The 17,580-nt window shown below is 43.7% G+C and overlaps 1 protein-coding gene and 1 non-coding gene across 4 annotated transcripts in view; both read right to left on the bottom strand.

Moving 5' to 3' along the window:
- ZHX3 (zinc fingers and homeoboxes 3) overlaps positions 1–17,580 on the bottom strand; it is a 115,030-nt gene that overhangs the window by 89,420 nt on the left and 8,030 nt on the right. The window lies entirely within an intron of this gene.
- On the bottom strand, positions 5,836–5,942 carry LOC112066241 (U6 spliceosomal RNA). Its single transcript, XR_002892497.1, has one exon. It is a non-coding gene; the product is annotated as a U6 spliceosomal RNA (small nuclear RNA).

Genomic DNA, 17,580 nt, shown 5'->3' with positions numbered 1-17,580 from the left:
GGGTCTTTGTTGCTGCACGTGGGCTTTTTCTAGTTGCGGCGAGCGGGGGCTACTCTTCGTTGCGGTGCGCGGGCTTCTCATTGCAGTCGCTTCTCTTGTTGCGGAGCACGGGCTCTAGGCACGTGCGCTTCAGTAGTTGTGGCGCGTGGGCTCAGTAGTTGTGGCTCGCGGGCTCTAGAGCGCAGGCTCAGTAGTTGTGGCGCACAGGCTTAGTTGCTCCGCGTCATGTGGGATCTTCCCGGACCAGGGCTCGAACCCATGTCCCCTGCATTGGCAGGCGGATTCTTAACCACTGCGCCACCAGGGAAGCCCACTACTTTTCAACTTGGATTGAATATGGGCATTATTGCTTATTTTTCACTGAAAATAAAGCAGTCTAATTATTATCAATATCAAAGCTTTATTTTTGTTGCTATTGTCTTTCTCCTGTGGTTGGGATTTCCTAATTTAATGTCTAGTTACAGGATTCAACTTTTAGGACATGTTTGGAAGACACTGTCTTTAGTACTTAGGAGTCAAAATTATCTAAACACATTAATCAACAGTGGTTGAAGTGATCAACTCATTGAGACTAAAAATACTTTCTTTTTTCAATCAGAGTTAGTCAAATTGTGTTTTATCTATTTGGAGTGAAAACGTACTTATATTACATTTACTTAATTAAATTGTGGACATACCATAAAAGCTTCAATTATGCACTGAAATAGGTTCAGAACATTTAGTAAACGACAAGTTGGAGATTAACATTGAATTTATCCAGAAAAGCCCAAAGTCCACCGCTTGGTGCTGGCAATGTTCTCTGTTTCTTGATCTGGGTGCTCATTATATAGGCCTATTCAGTTTGTGAAAATTCAACAGCCTCTACACTTATGTTCATTTTTATGTATATCATACTTCAATTTAAAAAGTTTTACAAAATTTCTCTGTTATGTTACATACTGAAGTATTACAGATGAAATGATAGGTTATCTGGAATTTGCTTTAAAAGACTAGAAGATGGGGCGGGGGGGAAGACCATGTATGCTAGTGGGTGGGGAAGCAGATGAAGAGGGGTGGGAAATAAATGAAACAAGATTAGAAAGATGCTGACATTGTTGAGATTATATGATGGGTGCATGGAGGTTCATAATACATATTTGAAAATTACTATAATAAAAGAATTGTTAAAGGGAAGGCATAATTGCTGCTGTACCTGTGCTTGCATGTGAGCTGCTGAAAGAACAGAGACATCTGACTGATCTTGGAAAACCATTACAGAAAGGGAGGAAATTAATGGGTGAACTACAGCAGCAACTACAGGTCGCTCCGTACCTGTCCCCCACAGGCTCAAATGACAAACTCAGGGCTAAGGGGCTTTAAGAACCCAGAGAAAGAGGGTTTTTTTTATATTCAGAGAGCTGCATACCTTCCATGGTGGTGGCCACACCTACTATTTTCAAAAAAGGAAAAGGGGAGAGGGATAAATTGGGAATTTGGGATTAACAGATTCACACTACTATATATAAAACAGATAAACAACAAGGACTTACTGTACAGCACAGGGAACTATACACACACACACACACAACTCAATCACTTTGCTGTACACCTGAAACATTGTAAATCACCTATATTCCAATCAAAAATTAAGTAATAAAATTAAATCAAAATTCCTTCTGTTTCCATTGGGGGAAAAAAAAAAGGAAAAGGTGACCAGGTCATAATAAGCTCTACAAAATAAGTAAGTGTCGATCTTTTTTTTCTCTACATTTTGACATAATAATCATTCCTTGAAATGACCAAAAAAGTCTTGGCCACAGTGTTACCTGCCTTGTACAAAGGGCAAAAGAAAAGTACCTGTCCCCTGAGCTAAGAGAGAGAAAGCTTGAAGAAAAGGGGGGTCAGATGCTCATGACCTCCCTGCCTTGTGTTCTACAGACTCACTTGCTAAATCTGTTACTGAAAGGCTGCCAGCTACATGAGGATATTTCAGCTTATGAATGTAATTTCAACAATGCATCCATTTTCTCCAAATTCCAATAGAGTAAAAAAATTTGGATATTCCATAATATTTCTTATAAAAGAATTTTATCAGGAACACTGTATCTTATAACCAATGTTTAAAAAACTAAGTATCCATTTAGTTTCTCTTCGGGTAACTTTCTGGTATATGAAGGTATACCATAACAATAAAAAAAAATTTTTAGGTGCTCAGTTTACATGAGCACTTTTATCAAATGTCCAGATGACAAGAAACTTGAAAAGATACCAAATATGTTGGATAATGGCTAGTCAGGGTGGAATAAAGGGTCCAACCAAACATGCACAGAGAGGTACATACCACTTGGAAGCTGGCGAAATAGCATCACTCTTGTTTTCTTCATTTACTTAGTGAGGTAGGAGAGGAACCTCTGAGTATGGGGTCAAGTATCTGTATCAGAGAGTATCTTCTGGGGGCTCTGATGGGCACAGCACAGCTATCCAAACACTGAAGGATTTTTTTCTCATGAACAACTCTTTCCCCAAACTGGGCCTTGCTACTCAAAGTATGACCTGATAGACCTGCAGCATCAGCATCACCTGGCAACTTGTTAGAAAGACGGAATCTCAAGGTGCACCCAGACCTATTGAATCAGAATCTGCATTTTAACCAAACCCCCAGGTAATCTGTATGCACATCACAGTTTGAAAAAAGCATGCGATTAGGAGATTACTGTCAATGTGGAGGGAGGTTTCCAAAGCTCTCCCGTGGGCCTCCCCTCTTCCTCACTTTTACTAACGATTCACATGAAGAAACTGAAGAGCCTTCATCAAATCCCAAGTGACACTAATCTAGAAGGAAACACTCAACTGCACAAAGCACCTCCTGGAGCAGACCAGGCTTGATAGCAGATCACGTGAAAAGATGTAAGCAACCAGCAATTTGATAAAGAAAAAAAAAGTAGTGCACACTTGACTGTATTACTGCAAATCAGACCACTTCTGGAGAACAGGCTGCAGATCTGGCCACATATTCTAAGTGTGACTGAGAGCAAACTGTGCTCACAGACAATGGTGAGAACCCGACTGGGAGGGAAAGGGATCCCGAGAGTGTTTCATGAGGAATGGCTGACCTAGAGGACATTAAACCCAAAGAGGAGGCAACTAAGTGGGGACATCATGGTTGTATTCACACATTTAAAGGACTGTCTCAAGACATTTCATTCCGCAAATGTGTTTTTGAGCATCTGCTATGTGCCAGGCACTATGCCAGGAGCTAAGGACAGAGCGAAAACCAGAACTGCTCTCTGATTTTCTAAAGCTTCCCAACTAGAGGAAGAAACGTGTCTGTTGTTCCAGAAAGCAGAACTGTGGCAGATGGAAGGCAAGTGGAAGGGCAAGGGCACCATACAAGGAAGCCCCTCTGGCCAGGGGGCTCCACCTTCGTAAAGAGGGCACAGATGAAAGTGGCCAGGCCCCCCTGGGCTGAGCAGAATGGGTTAGGGAGGAGATGCATGCTTCCCAGGGAGTAGCCCAGAGGACTCCCGGGCCAATGCTATATTCCAGGGATGCAGGATAACAGGGGCCAATATCATTAATCAAATACAAAATTTGTTCAGAATTATACTATATTCAATTTAGCCAAGAACAAATTTTTTAAAACTTAATCACAATTTAGGGTTTCAGCTAAATTTTGTATGTAAATTTAAATTTCTCTTTTAGCAGTAGTTTTTTAAACCTAGACATTAACATTTTAAGCAACAACTCTACTTAATGACACATTTTAACTGTAATCTTACTTCTCTCAATGACCCTTAGAACTACTCTATTTAATGTCCCTTGATATACCTTTAGAGTTGCTCATCCCACTGCTGAGAAATTATCCTAAAAAAATAACAATTCCTTTCCCTCTGCCACAAAGAACAAAAGAGGGAGGGGATGGGGAAACTAGATGCATGGAGATTCAAATGAACAATGTTTATAAAGAAAAATAGTAAATAAACCACTTAAATGTTCAACAAAACCGCCTATCTTTTTATGGCATGAAGCAGGGGAAATAAACAATATCTAACAAGTAGGAGAATGTTTAAGGTGAATTGAAAAACTATTTTAAATAATCATGAAGGTTATATAGCAACATGGAAATATACACCTAATGACAAGAAAACAACATAAACTTGCACAATTCTAGCCATGTAAAATCTATGCATGCATGTAATGAAAACTAGAAAAAAAAATAAAAATTTAAAGTTTATTTTCTAGGTTGTTAGAATTTCTCTCTTTTTTTTTTTTTTTTTTTTTTTTTTGCAATAGGCGGGCCTCTCACTGTTGTGGCCTCTCCCGTTGCGGAGCACAGGCTCCGGACGCGCAGGCTCAGCGGCCATGGCTCACGGGCCTAGCCACTCCGCGGCACGTGGGATCTTCCCGGACCGGGGCACGAACCCCTGTCCCCTGCATCGGCAGGCGGACTCTCAACCACTGCGCCACCAGGGAAGCCCAGAATTTCTCTTTTTTAAATTTAAAATTTCAATTTCACTGTTGACTGTTCAATAAATAATTTCGCAATGAATGTATCAGGAATCAAAATAATTTTAACTTATAAGTGTAATAATTTGTATATCAGCAAGAAATGAAATCACAAAGGTGACACACAGTTGGAGCTTAATGTTCAATTGGTTCTTTGTCTTTTATAAAGCTATTTTTCATAAACAACTAAAAGTAAAAGAAAATGAGATTCATGTTATGAACAGGGCTTAACATTCGTGGAAAGTAAAAAGGACTTTGTACAGCAGCTGCGCATGAACTTCGGGTAAAAGCAAAACTAAATTTCTGGATTCTATTTTGCTTTTCACCTTATTTGATCTCAGTTAACATCGTTCATGCCAAGTTGAATTTTTTTCCTCCTCTTTCCCCTTCTCTTCAAGTTCACAGATGTGAAGGAAAAAAAAAAAATACACAGCAGCTCTTTTACAGTTCCCCCCAGTTCTCCCAGCAATGCCATGAACGGTGGCTTTCTGGAATGGGCTCAGAGAAAGTCAGATGTGAGAGCTATCTGGCTACCATCTGTCACCACGGGGATCACCAGGACTGAACTGACTTAGGGACAAGAGATTTGGGTTCAAGTTTTCCACATCTATAACATATAAATACTTCTACTCACCCCGCAAGGTGAATGGATCAGGAGAAAGTACCTAGCACGTGGCTATGGTATGAAATGCTTACCTTATCCTTTTTTCCCACCTTGCACTACACGCACGCACACACGCACGCACACACACAAGTTCTGTCCATCGTGAAGTCGCGTGGTCCTTCTGTCTAGTATCTTTCTATTGCTCTCCAGGTGCACTCTCCACCCTTCCCTACCTTGCTCCTGCCCCCGCAGACTGATCTTTATGGATCCCATCAACAAGCCCCTGTGCCCTAGACTTCAAACTGAGTTTGTCCAATGCTGAGTCCCAGAAAGAGGTCAGGGAAGGAAACAGGGGGGTGGGGACACAGGGCGAGGAAAGGGTGAGGTTAGGAATTCGAATATTCTACTTCTGCCGGCTGTATCCCTCAACCAGAAGTCACTGCTCCTCTCAAGGTGACCTCTTCTAAATGACAATCTCTTCTGGCTTCTGATGGCCACTCCATCCACTTGTCTCACTGCAGCTAGGGGTGGTATTAGTTCCACCATTACCACAACTCCAGGTTCCTGCTCTGTCCCTTGAGATTTCCTCTACATCCTATCCACACCTCTTTTTCTCTTTTTATTATTTTTTTTAACATCTTCATTGGAGTATAATTGCTTTACAATGGTGTGTTAGTCTCTGCTTTATAACAAAGTGAATCAGTTATACATATACATATGTTCCCATATCTCTTCCCTCTTGCGTCAAAAATATGGAACACTTCACGAATTTGCGTGTCATCCTTGCACAGGGGCCATGCTAATCTTCTCTGTATCGTTCCAATTTTAGTACATGTGCTGCCGAAGTGAGCACCTATCCACACCTCTTTAACTCTCCCATCATTTCCCTAAATTGAGAATACCAGCTTTTCCTGTTGGGACTCTAACTAATAAAGTCCTATCGACAGCATTCCATCTACAGCATTTATACCTTGAATCACAGGGAGAATGGGCAGTTCCAGAGTTCATCTCAGGCTGGGAGGCACACACAGGCAGGACCTGATGATTCTAAGATACCTGACTGGCAGGACTAGCCTGTGCTCCCCCACTAGGCCTGAAGTAGTCCTACAACTGAGCCCCTCTCCTCAGACCACAGGGGAATTAACATCAGTTCCTAAACCCTTGGGGCCCTGTGAACTGGGGGTGAGATTCTGGGCAGACCTAGATTTTAATTCCTCAGTCCAGGCTCACTTAAAGAGTTCCAGTTTTCATAATTCAAAAAGAGTCATGTACCACAGTGTTCACTGCAGCTCTATTTACAATAGCCAGGACATGGAAGCAACCTAAGTGTCCATCGACAGATGAATAGATAAAGAAAATGTGGCACATATATACAATGGAATATTACTCAGCCATGAAAAGAAACATAATTGAGTTATTTGTAGTGAGGTGGATGGACCTAGAGACTGTCATACAGAGTGAAGTAAGTCAGAAAGAGAAAAACAAATACCGCATGCTAACTAATATGGAATCTAAAAAAAAAAATGGTTCTGAAGAACCTAGAGGCAGGACAGGAATAAAGATGCAGACACAGAGAATAGACTTGGGGGGAGGGAAGGGTAAGCTGGGACGAAGTGAGAGAGTGGCATGGACGTATATACACTACCAAATGTAAAATAGATAGCTAGTGGGAAGCAGCCGCATAGCACAGGGAGATCAGCTCAGTGTTTTGTGTCCACCTAGAGGGGTGGGATAGGGAGGGTGGGAGGGAGATGCAAGAGGGAGGAGATATGGGGAAAAAAAAATAAAAAGAAATAAAATAAAGAGTTCCAGTTTTACCCCAAGTTTAAAATGGTGTCCAACTCACCAATTTCTTAGGGACTGGGGGAGGGGAAACAGCAGCTTCCCAAAGTCCCATCCTTCCAACTGTGCCACTGTCTCAAGTGTGGAGTTGGGAAACAGGGCACAAGAACTGACTCTCCAACACCAAATGGGCTATTTTAACCTCTGAAGAGTGGGGAAAAGAAAGTGGAGTAAACAGCTCCCTTCTACCCTCATACATTTCTCTCCCTCCCAACTCCCAAGAAAGGAGGACACTAAGGCTCACAGAGGGTGAGTGTGGAAGACAGAGCCAAGACTGATCTGGGTATCAGATCCCTGTATTCAGTCCTGGCTGCTGGTCCAACCTTAACGACAATAACCATACTCTCCCCTTTGGTCTGTGCTAGCCAGCTGCCCAAAGGCAAATCAAAGGTTTAGTCCTAGCCCACCATGACAGCATTAGACTTTTACTGGTTTAAGATGGACTTATGGGGTCTGAAGTGACCCTAGTCATCCCAAGGCTAAGTTCTCTTTTTCTCGGCCCTGGAGACATAGAACTAAGGACCTCAGTTCTCCTGTCAGCACCCACCATATGCAGAGCACTCTTCTAGGGGCCCTGGTGAGTTGCAAAGAACCATCCAATTCTTTCTTTTTAAAATTTACTTTTTAATTAAGAAGACCAGAGAGCTAAACGTGAGGCACAAGAGAAGGGCATGGTACACAGAGCTTTACCCAGCAGAAAGGTGTCAGAGAGGGGGGATAGTGGCATAGGAGGAGCTCAAGGTCTGGGTCACACTATGATATGTGAAACATGGGCAAGTCCCAACCTTTCTAAGACTCCATTTCTTCACCATTAAAATGAGGTCAGTAACAGTGTCTACTATTAATGATATCATTATTAACTAGGGTCGTTTTGAGTATGAAACTAAATGATATGTGTAACAACACCTGGCACAGTGGCAGGCATGCTCTCTGAGGGCACAGTCAATGCCAGCCTTTATTATCAGACCCAACTGAACTTGCTTAAGCCTCCTCTGGTGAGAAATCAAATTCCATGCCTTACTGGTATTTTACCTGCACCCTAGGACTTAAAAGCCTTTGTTTTCTTTTAAGGGAAAGTATATTACAACATTATCAAATGTAACAAAATGCTTTCCTGTTAGGTAAGAACACTGAGATAAAAAATATTCCGTTAAATAGACATTTTAGAACCTCCGCTCAGAGGCGGGTTCCACGAGGGTGGGTTTCAGCTGAGAGTACGTTTAATAAGAGATGGAGCCTCCAGAGAAAGCTAACAAAACCATGGGATGCTCTATTAGGACCACATTACGTAGAAAAAGGAAGGAGGTTACACCTGAAGAAACCAGGAATCCATAGTCTATAAAGAAGGGCTTGGGCAATAAAAGGGAAGATAGCTGTCTTCAAGTACTTAAAGAGCTGAACATGCTATATGTGGTGGAAGAGACTCACTAAGTAAATCCAAAGGGTCAAAGACTTGTTTCCTGTGAGGAAGAATGTTCTCAGGCTAACAGAGAGGTCCCCCATGTAAGAAGGGATCTCACTGGTGGGCACACTGGAAAACCCTGCGTCCTTTCCTATCTGAGCATCTGTAATCCTAATGTCTTGTTTGGACACCAGAAATAAACATAAGTGGGAATCAAAACAGTGGAGTTCGTGTGTGTGCAAGCATTTCTCATCCTGAGAACAGCAAACCCTCGAGAGAGTAATGTGGGGACTCAAACTTAGTCCCTTATTACACACACTTAGGCATTCTTATTTCATTTGAAAGATGTCTAAATTTAAAAATAAATAACAATCTTACAGTGTTTTTTCTTAGAAAATAATCAGCCCAACACTACATCCAAAAAACACAAGTACAACCTGCAGCATTATTTTGAGTAATAAAGCTAAGAGTTCCACTTAGTCAAAGGCATCTCTGCTTTTTGCTCTGTTAGTCTCAGAAAACTAAACACAGGGAAAAAAATTTTTAAAGATTCTAAAAATCCAGCCACTGGGAAGAAAGTGATTCAACATTTTCTTTTCTTTGTTCTACCTGCCAAAAAAGATAAAGTGGGTTTGGAACTGAGAGAAACGACAAAAAGAAAGGGTAGAAAAAGGCATTTGAAAGAGAAGCATGAGAGTTTAGTGACATTAACCACCCAGAACCTTACTGAAATTCCAGATGTGTGACGTGCATACTTTGCTGTCTCTACCCACCTCTCCTTTTTCACTCCTGGTTAGCAGGAGGGAAGGAAAGAAAGGCAGAAGCACATCTTTCATTCAGCCCATGTGCCGCCTTTGAAGGCGATCACACTTGAGCCCAGGAGAACGTTAGTGCTCATCACCATAGAGGCAGCTGGAATGTCAAACCCAGAATTGTGGAATCTCAAAACGCGAGGCACCTGTGACAGGTTTCGGGGTGGGGGCAAGGGAGCGGAGAACCAAGTTACCAGGCAATGCTGGTCTTCGGAAGCTCTTCTGAAGCAATTCATATTCTTAAATTCTCATTTTTTTTTCCTTTCAGAAGATGGAGACAATTACTAATTCTCTGGAGCTAAATGAAGTCCTTCTGTTCACGGAAGACATTATACCAGACTTCACAGCCCTCAGACCCAGTGAGAAATGAATGATCTACTAAAGGACATACAATCAGGTGTAGATACCTTCATTATAAAGTGTGGCTTTCACCTGAACTGGAGAAAGCAATCTTTGTCCTAGATCACAGGTTATTTCGTTGTAATCCTATCCTTCCAGTACTGTTAGACTGGTGAGACTAATAAGTAAGCAGGGTGCTAAGTGCTACCGTATCCACTTTATGCTCCAGGAGAAGTGGAAATGGAGGAAAAGCGGCACCTAACCCAGCCTGACGGATCAGGGAAGGCTTCCTGAAGGTGGGGGCACCTGACATGAAGCTGAAAGGCAAGTAGGCATTGTCCTGATGAAAGCGGGGAGGGCTCTTTCTTTTCCAAGAGGCACAGAGGAAATCCAGGAGGACCAAGGTCAGAAGCCTGGGTAATGCTATCATTTCAGAACTGGTCTAAGGACTTGGGGACCACAAAGGGGCCAGAGAGACAGAAGGCTAAGGAGAATTTCAAGGCAGGAATGGCTCACAGTGTGACTGGATGCAGCTCAAGCCAGGAGAGGGTCAAAGGCCTGGACTTGGCTAATCATAAAGGGCCTTAAGTGCCCTATGCCCTAGACATTTCAGGGAAGTGGCAGCGACAGAGGCCAGAGCACAGGGGCTTGAGCTGAGGAGGTGAGGAAGTAAAGACTGTGGATAAGGCTACTCACAGGAAGCTTGGCTGAGAACAGGGAGGGAGCTAACAGGAAATACAGCATCAAATTTTCTTTGCCAGCCTGAACCTCTGCTCTGAGCTCCAGACTCACTTCCGTCTTGAATTCCTCCTTTTCCCTTACCCACCGCATCCAATATACCGTGACCTCCCTTCCACCCATTCACGATACAACAGCCAGAGTAGTCTTTTAAAGCTATAAATCAGACCATCTTGCCCCCAAGCAAAGTGTACAACGGTCTCCTGCTGCCCTTAGAATAAAATCTCACCCCCTGGCCATGGCCTGTACACGCTTGTGCGATCTGGGCCCTGCTTCCCTCCCCAGCACCTTCTCCCGCACCCTCCCTCCTGCTCAGCATGGACCAGGCTGGCCTCCGTTCAGTCCCCAAACCCTCTAAGCGCTTTTCTGCCTTAGGATCTTTGCTCAGCCTGCTCCCCCTGCCTGGAATGCTCCTCTCTTGCCCTCCCTCCTCCAACCCAAGCAGCCAAAGGGTGAATCACCTATAAAGGAACAGCCGCCACAGAGGTGCTCCCCTCCCCGACCCCAGGGGTTCCCCTCAAGCCTACTTCAGAGTCCAGGTTCTCCGGTTCTCCAGGTGGGATATTTCCTGGCTCTCACCGCCAGGGGCTCTGATGTCAAAAACCTCAAGTCCTAGCTCATTTCTCTGCTGCCTATTAATTGTCTCTTGTCAAGGCACCACCTCACAGGGTCTGCCTCCCCAGCTGTTAGGAAGCTCATCTCAGAAGGTGTGTAGGCACCCAGGTTCTTGCCCACCTGTCTCCCCCGGCCCTGGGGGCCTCTCTCCTACCTTTGTGGTGCCCCGCCTCCATGCGGAACAGTCCTGGGCCCCTCAGCCCTTCCCCCTTCCCCAGCTCTGTCTCTCAAGGCAGGAGGAGTGGCGTCTCCATTCTGTCCTAGGCTCCACAGGTCCTGCCTCACTCTTTTCAGCCCCCTCCACCCATCTGTGCACACTAAAACCCACACACCCCAAATTATCTCCATCCAGTAAATGCCTCCTCTCAACCATCTCACCTTTGGCCTTAGTCACCAGCTCCCATCCTAGGCCTGCTACATCAAAGCCTCCCAATCATCGACTTTCTCTTCCCCCACACTGCTGCCTGGACATCGATACCCAGGGCAACCATGGAAACCATGGTTTGAAGACAGCAGAGCATCTACCAGTCTGGGCCCCCGCCACCACTCCCATGGCTGATTGGATTTGAAATGAGCATGAAAATGTTTTAAGCCACTGAGATTTCAGCAGAGTTTACCTGTTACAGGAGCTAGCATTTCTCTATGTAATACAGGCTGAATTTAGATAGTTGAAGAGAAGGGGACAGGACTCTAGTGGTAAAGAAGAAAGGTTATACAAACGCCTGGCTCTAGGATTATTCATGGCCTGATGACACCAGCTCCATTTATATACTCCTTATCCTCTTCAAAATACTTTAAAATACGTTTTCTCATCTGACACAACCATCATCATCATCACTTATCATTGGTGTTGTTATAATTAACAGTTTACAAATGAAGAAACGGACTGAGAGAAGTTAAGGTGTGTCCAATGTCCCATCGCTAGTAAACGGAGGAGCCACGACTGGACCACAGGACTCCTGACTCATAGTCCACTGGCGGCTCCCCTGCAGCATCCAGTCTCGCAAAGCCACACTCCAGTGCTACAAGAGACACTCTCGGCTAAAGTACACAAGGGTGCTGGAATCAAACAAGGAAAGATAGGGAGTCTGGCAGAATTGGTTAAAGGCAGACTGGAGGACTTTATAAACATCAGACTGCAGAGTATAACTTTCATTCAATAGACAATGGGGAACAATAATCAGCCTCCACTTTCAAGTCTCATAGCAGTAATTTTATACCTTCACCTCTGTCTTCAGAGACCTTACTACACCCTCTCCCCTTGGCTATCAGATGTTGCCAGAGGTCCACTTTACAAAGAAAATAGAAGCTTTTATGAGGGCAAAACTTCCAGCCCCCTAGCTTCTATAGAGATATCTGTATCCCCAAATAGCCTTTCCGCTTTCCATACCAAGTGAAAGAGGCATCCCTCCTCTGGTAAAACTACTGACCCTGTGCACATCCCTCTATCCATGGAGGAAACCTTGATCAAACGTTTGTCCTTTCTCTCCCTTCCTCCTTTCTTCTAGCTCTGTTTCTTCAGCCTCTGAACGTGCTAGAACCCCTCACATCCTAAAATCATCCCTTCCTCAGGAAGTTCCCAGCCCCTTCTTCTCCTCATACGTCATAACTGAGCTCCTTAAGAAGCAGCAGCAGCAAACATGCATCTCCACTTCATCACCCCAGGTCCTCTATTCCACCCACTGTAATGAATTATGACACTGAAACAGTCACCTCTAATGATACCTCCTAAGAGCTAGGTTCAATGGACAGACAGCAACATTTCTCTCGACCTTTATATGGGACTTGACAGGCTGCACTCTTGAAATTCTCCCTTGCCATGATTTCCATGATCCACTCTCTCCTGATCTTCCTCCTCTCTGTCTGCTCCTTCTTGGTTTCCTTTACTGGCTCCTCTTCCTCTGCCTCTCCCCTAAATGTTAGTGTTTCCTAGGGTTCCATTTTGATACCTCACCTTACCTTACAAACTCTGTTCTCTCTTTCTGAAATCACCCACAAACATAGCTTCAACTGACAGCTATAGACTGGTGACTTCCAAATTTACATCCCGGGCTTCCCTGGTGGCGCAGTGGTTGAGAATCCGCCTGCCGATGCAGGGGACAGGGGTTCGTGCCCCGGTCCGGGAAGATCCCACGTGCCGCGGAGTGGCTGGGCCCGTGAGCCATGGCCGCTGAGCCTGCGCTCCGCAATGGGAGAGGCCACAACAGTGAGAGGCCCGCATACCAAAAAAAAATACTTTTAAAAATATTTAGTTATGGGCTTCCCTGGTGGCGCGAGGGTTGAGAATCCGCCTGCCGATGCAGGGGAAAAAAAAAAAAAAAAAAAAAAGACAAATTTACATCCCTTCAGTCCAGACCACTCATGTGATCTCCCCACACCCTGGCTACATTTGCCTGCCGGTATCTCCCCATGGATTCCATGGGCACCTCAAATTCAACATGGCTAAAACCAAACCACTAAGCATCTTGCTTACCACACTTGTTCCACCTCTTTCTACATTGATAATGACAGTATTTGTTGAGTACCATATCAGTCTTGGTTCTCCAGGAAAACAGAACCAAGAGGATGTGTGTGTGTGTATACACATGCAAATTAAGAGATTTATTTTAAGGAACTGGCTCACAGGATTGTAGGGGCTGGCAAGTCTGAAATCGGAAGAGAACACCAGCAGGCTGGAAATGCAGACCAGAGTTGATGTGCAGTCTTGGACTTAAACAGGCACTCTAGAATCAGGGTCCGGCCCTCTCACCTCTACATCCACAGCACCCTACACAATGCCTGACACATAGCAGAAGCTCCATAAATGTTGGCTAACGACCAACTGGGTATTATAAAACGAAATGCTTTTATTCATTTATTTATTTTTGGCTGCGTTGGGTCTTCATTGCCACATGCGGGCTTTCTCTAGTTGCAGCGAGCGGGGGCTACTCTTCATTGCGGTGCGCGGGCTTCTCATTGCAGTGGCTTCTCTTTGTTGTGGAGCATGGGCTCTAGGCACGCGGGCTTCAGTAGTTGTGGCATGCAAGCTCAGTAGTTGTGGCACCCGGGCTTAGTTGCTCCACGGCATGTGGGATCTTCCCGGACCAGGGCTCAAACCCATGTCCCCTGCATTGGCAGGTGGATTCTTAACCACTGCGCCAGCAGGAAAGTCCCCGAAATGCTTTTAAATGCGAATGGGACAAAAGGATGTAGAAGGCACTGAATTGTGATGAAGAAGAATCAGGAAACTTGAACAAGGGCTGGGCTGTAAATCAAGACACAGCCCTTCCAGGGCATTCACTTGCCAGAATTACCTGACCACTATCCCTACAACCAAATGGGGACCCTCACACTGAAAGTAGCACATCAGTTCCAACTTGAATGTCTCAACAACCCTGTGAAGTTAGTGTGGCCAAGAAAAGCCCACATTTTATGAGTAATTTGAGGCTCAGAAAAACTAAGGGTCATGTCTAGGTTGCTACAGAAAATATCTACAATGAAAGGTCTTAGTTCTTCAGTGACAGGTATAAGGGGACCATAAAAACAACAGAAGGTCAGAACCAAAAATGACCCACGCAGTTCAAAACTCTTTATCAAAATCTGCAAAAACTAAAAGTATCTTCTACTACTTACAAGGGATACTTTTTATTTTATTATGGTTATTATTCAGATACATTTTTGTCTTACTGTACTATAATTCCATGGTATATATTAGATTATTAGCCCTATCATATATACATTGTTGTAGTTATATACTAAATATCTAGAAGCACATATTGCTTTCTGAAATACTGCCAGTATGTATTAAATCTATAGTTCTTTAGGGATGACTAAGTAGTCTGTATTAACTCCAGGCACCAAAAAATCACTGGTTTTCTTATTTATTATTAATAAACATTAGAATTAGTGAAATATTAATAATATATAGTCCAAATATTATATTTGGTGATTCTCTGAAGCCATGGAGTAGTGGAAACTCTCCATTAGCTATTCCTACTGAACAAAGCTGATTACCCCCACCTATATTTGCATATATAGTAACTTGACCTTTTCAAAACTCTTATTTATGTACTGTCATTTAAGTATAATAAAACTCTTATAAACCTTTTTAAAAGATGTTTTAGTCCAGTTGACAGAAAACAGGGGCAAATGCCTAACATCATGTAATTGATAAAAGGCAAAAGCAGGACTAGACACCAGGCCTTTCCACCTCCGCCTACCGTTACGCTACAAAGCTATGGTGGCTTCCTGGCCATGGAGCTGCCAGACTGTCAGTGATATGAGGCCAGAGGGAGACCACATCTGACTTGCTCCCCACAGTGTCTAGCACAGTACCTGACACACAGTAGACACATAAAAAGTACATTACTGGTGAGTAACTGAATTCATTTTCTTAGAGTTGCTTTAGTCACCTGCATGGTAGATTGGGATATACAGCATTGCCAAATATCTTGGCTTTTAAAATGCTATTGGCATTATCAGGAATAAGCAAAAAATACTATCGTTTCAAAACTGTATGTGTTGATTCCCAAAGGGATCAGAATTCTGAGCCAGGGCCCCATTTCAGCACAAAAGGTAGCAAGTTGTATGTTTTTCAGCTTCCTAGAAAATTAAGTGTTGACTTGATGGAGCAAGTGCGAGACTGAAAATAGAGTCTTCTTGTGGGAAAGAAAAAACTGCAAGGTCTCTGGCATAATATAACCATTTGCAAGGCTGCTACAATGGTCCAGCTGTTGCTAACTTACCATGGCAAGAAATGGGCTTTTGCTAAAGGAATGTGGATTCACCCAGAAGGACACACATCAACACGACAGAATCTGTGGCACGAAGATGCAGGTCTGAGGCAGGACAAGCCCAGCAACAAGGAACACAGAGGCTTGGGGCAGGAAGAGAAATTCTGGGCATGGCTTCACAGCCTTCCTGTAAAACCCCGTGTGCTCAGCCATGCTAGAGCAAGGGAGAACAAGAAGAAGCTGGCCGCCTTCAGTTTATTATGGTGTTCAAGAGGCCTCCTAACCCAGCAGACTATTCCTTTCCTATGAAGTTCTCACCGGTATCACTTAGAGCTCCATCTTCCCCCAGTTCCTAAACCACACATCCAAACATATGCCTTCCATTGTCATTGTGATTGTCTAGTCACCACCACAGCACTGTATTTCCATTTCTTCAGGGATTTGAGATATCCACTGTGATTCCAAGATTACCTTTAAGGGCTTCCATAAAAGCCCTTCTCCATCATACATTCCTTAATACTTCATATTTTACTTACAGAGACAAGTTATCCAAAATAATTAAGGCGTGAGGTATTCTGGATGAGTGAGTCATTTAGATAACTGAATGCTAATTCATTAAGCACCGAAATATTTCTATAGTCTTGCTAAAATAAATGATGCCTTAGTAAACAGAGAATATAAAAAATATTTCAAAATTCTATCCAACTTTCAAGATCCAGTCTGATTACAAACATTCCCTGAAAGCATCCTCCAACCCCCTCTTGCCACCTCTACCCACCACCAGAAATAACCTCGCTTTTGCTGTGATCCCACATTTTGATTATACCTCCTTTGCAGCACACTGCATGGTCTGCTTGAGGTTAGAGATTTAAATGCACCTTGTCTAACTTAAAAAAAAACAAAAAGTTCCTGGAGACCAGAGACCTTCTTTTTTAATACCAAGGTGCCTAGTTCAAGGCAGGCCTACAAACACTTCACAAACTGAAATACTCTTAGTGATTCAGATGCTGTAAAGGGCACCATAACACAGCAGAGCCTTCAAGGGTTCCCGAGCTCTGGAGGGCAGGAAAGTGTGATATTAGAGAACATGTTAGTATCATTAAAATCCTCTTTGGCCTCTGTCAGTATTTCTCAGCTTTAGAGAAAGTATTTTTCTACAAGGTAAAAATACTCTAAATTCCTGTTTGTTTGGGTTTTTTTCCTAAAAGGGAATTAGTTAATCTCAACTTGCAAACAGAAAGCTCTGGTGGAGCTGGCATTGCTAAACCTCCACTGGTCTCAAGATGCGCGTTCGAATGGCTGTCTGCAGTTCAGCAGGGAGATGAGACAGCGCATGGAAGGACGTGATAAGTGACAGGAATATAGCCAAGATGCTATGCCATGTTTGACATCCAGTTCACCAGTTTGAAAGCCAGACTCCTCAGTCTGGAAATAAGGAACAGAGCACACGATCGAGCAATTCAAGTTTCAGGCTCAAGGTCCAAAGCAACCACTTCTAGCAGGGTAACAACATTGTTTTTCCAAAGCCTTAGTGTTTGGGCATGACAAAACAGGTGGTAAGTATAGTTTAATATTCCAAACACTCAACTCAAACCCTCCTCACCAGCAACAAGGGATTCTAAGTGGTCAGCCCAGGATGGTGAACTCCAAGTTCCCTCCCTAGCAGCTATTCTCTTGCAGCATTCCTTTTCCTCGTCATGGAAACAAACAGAATTTTTTCATAAAAATAGGGAGAATGGGGTGGTAGGGTTGCTGGTATCATGATATTAAGTATCTAGGCATGTTCGCAGCCCCTCAGGGATAATAACTGCTCTTGTCTTTGCCTTGTCATTGAGTAAAGGGTTTTTTCTTTTCTTTTTTTTTTTTTTTTTTTTGCTGTATGCGGGCCTCTCACTGTTGTGGCCTCTCCCATTGCGGAGCACAGACTCCGGATGCGCAGGCTCAGCGGCCATGGCCCACAGGCCCCGCCGCTCTGCGGCATGTGGGATCTTCCCGGACCGGGGCACGAACCCGTGTCCCCTGCATCGGCAG

The sequence above is a fragment of the Physeter macrocephalus genome, chromosome 14 (genome assembly GCF_002837175.3).
Source record: "Physeter macrocephalus isolate SW-GA chromosome 14, ASM283717v5, whole genome shotgun sequence".
Taxonomy (NCBI): domain Eukaryota; kingdom Metazoa; phylum Chordata; class Mammalia; order Artiodactyla; family Physeteridae; genus Physeter; species Physeter macrocephalus.
This window is presented reverse-complemented; position numbering and strand designations above follow the sequence as displayed.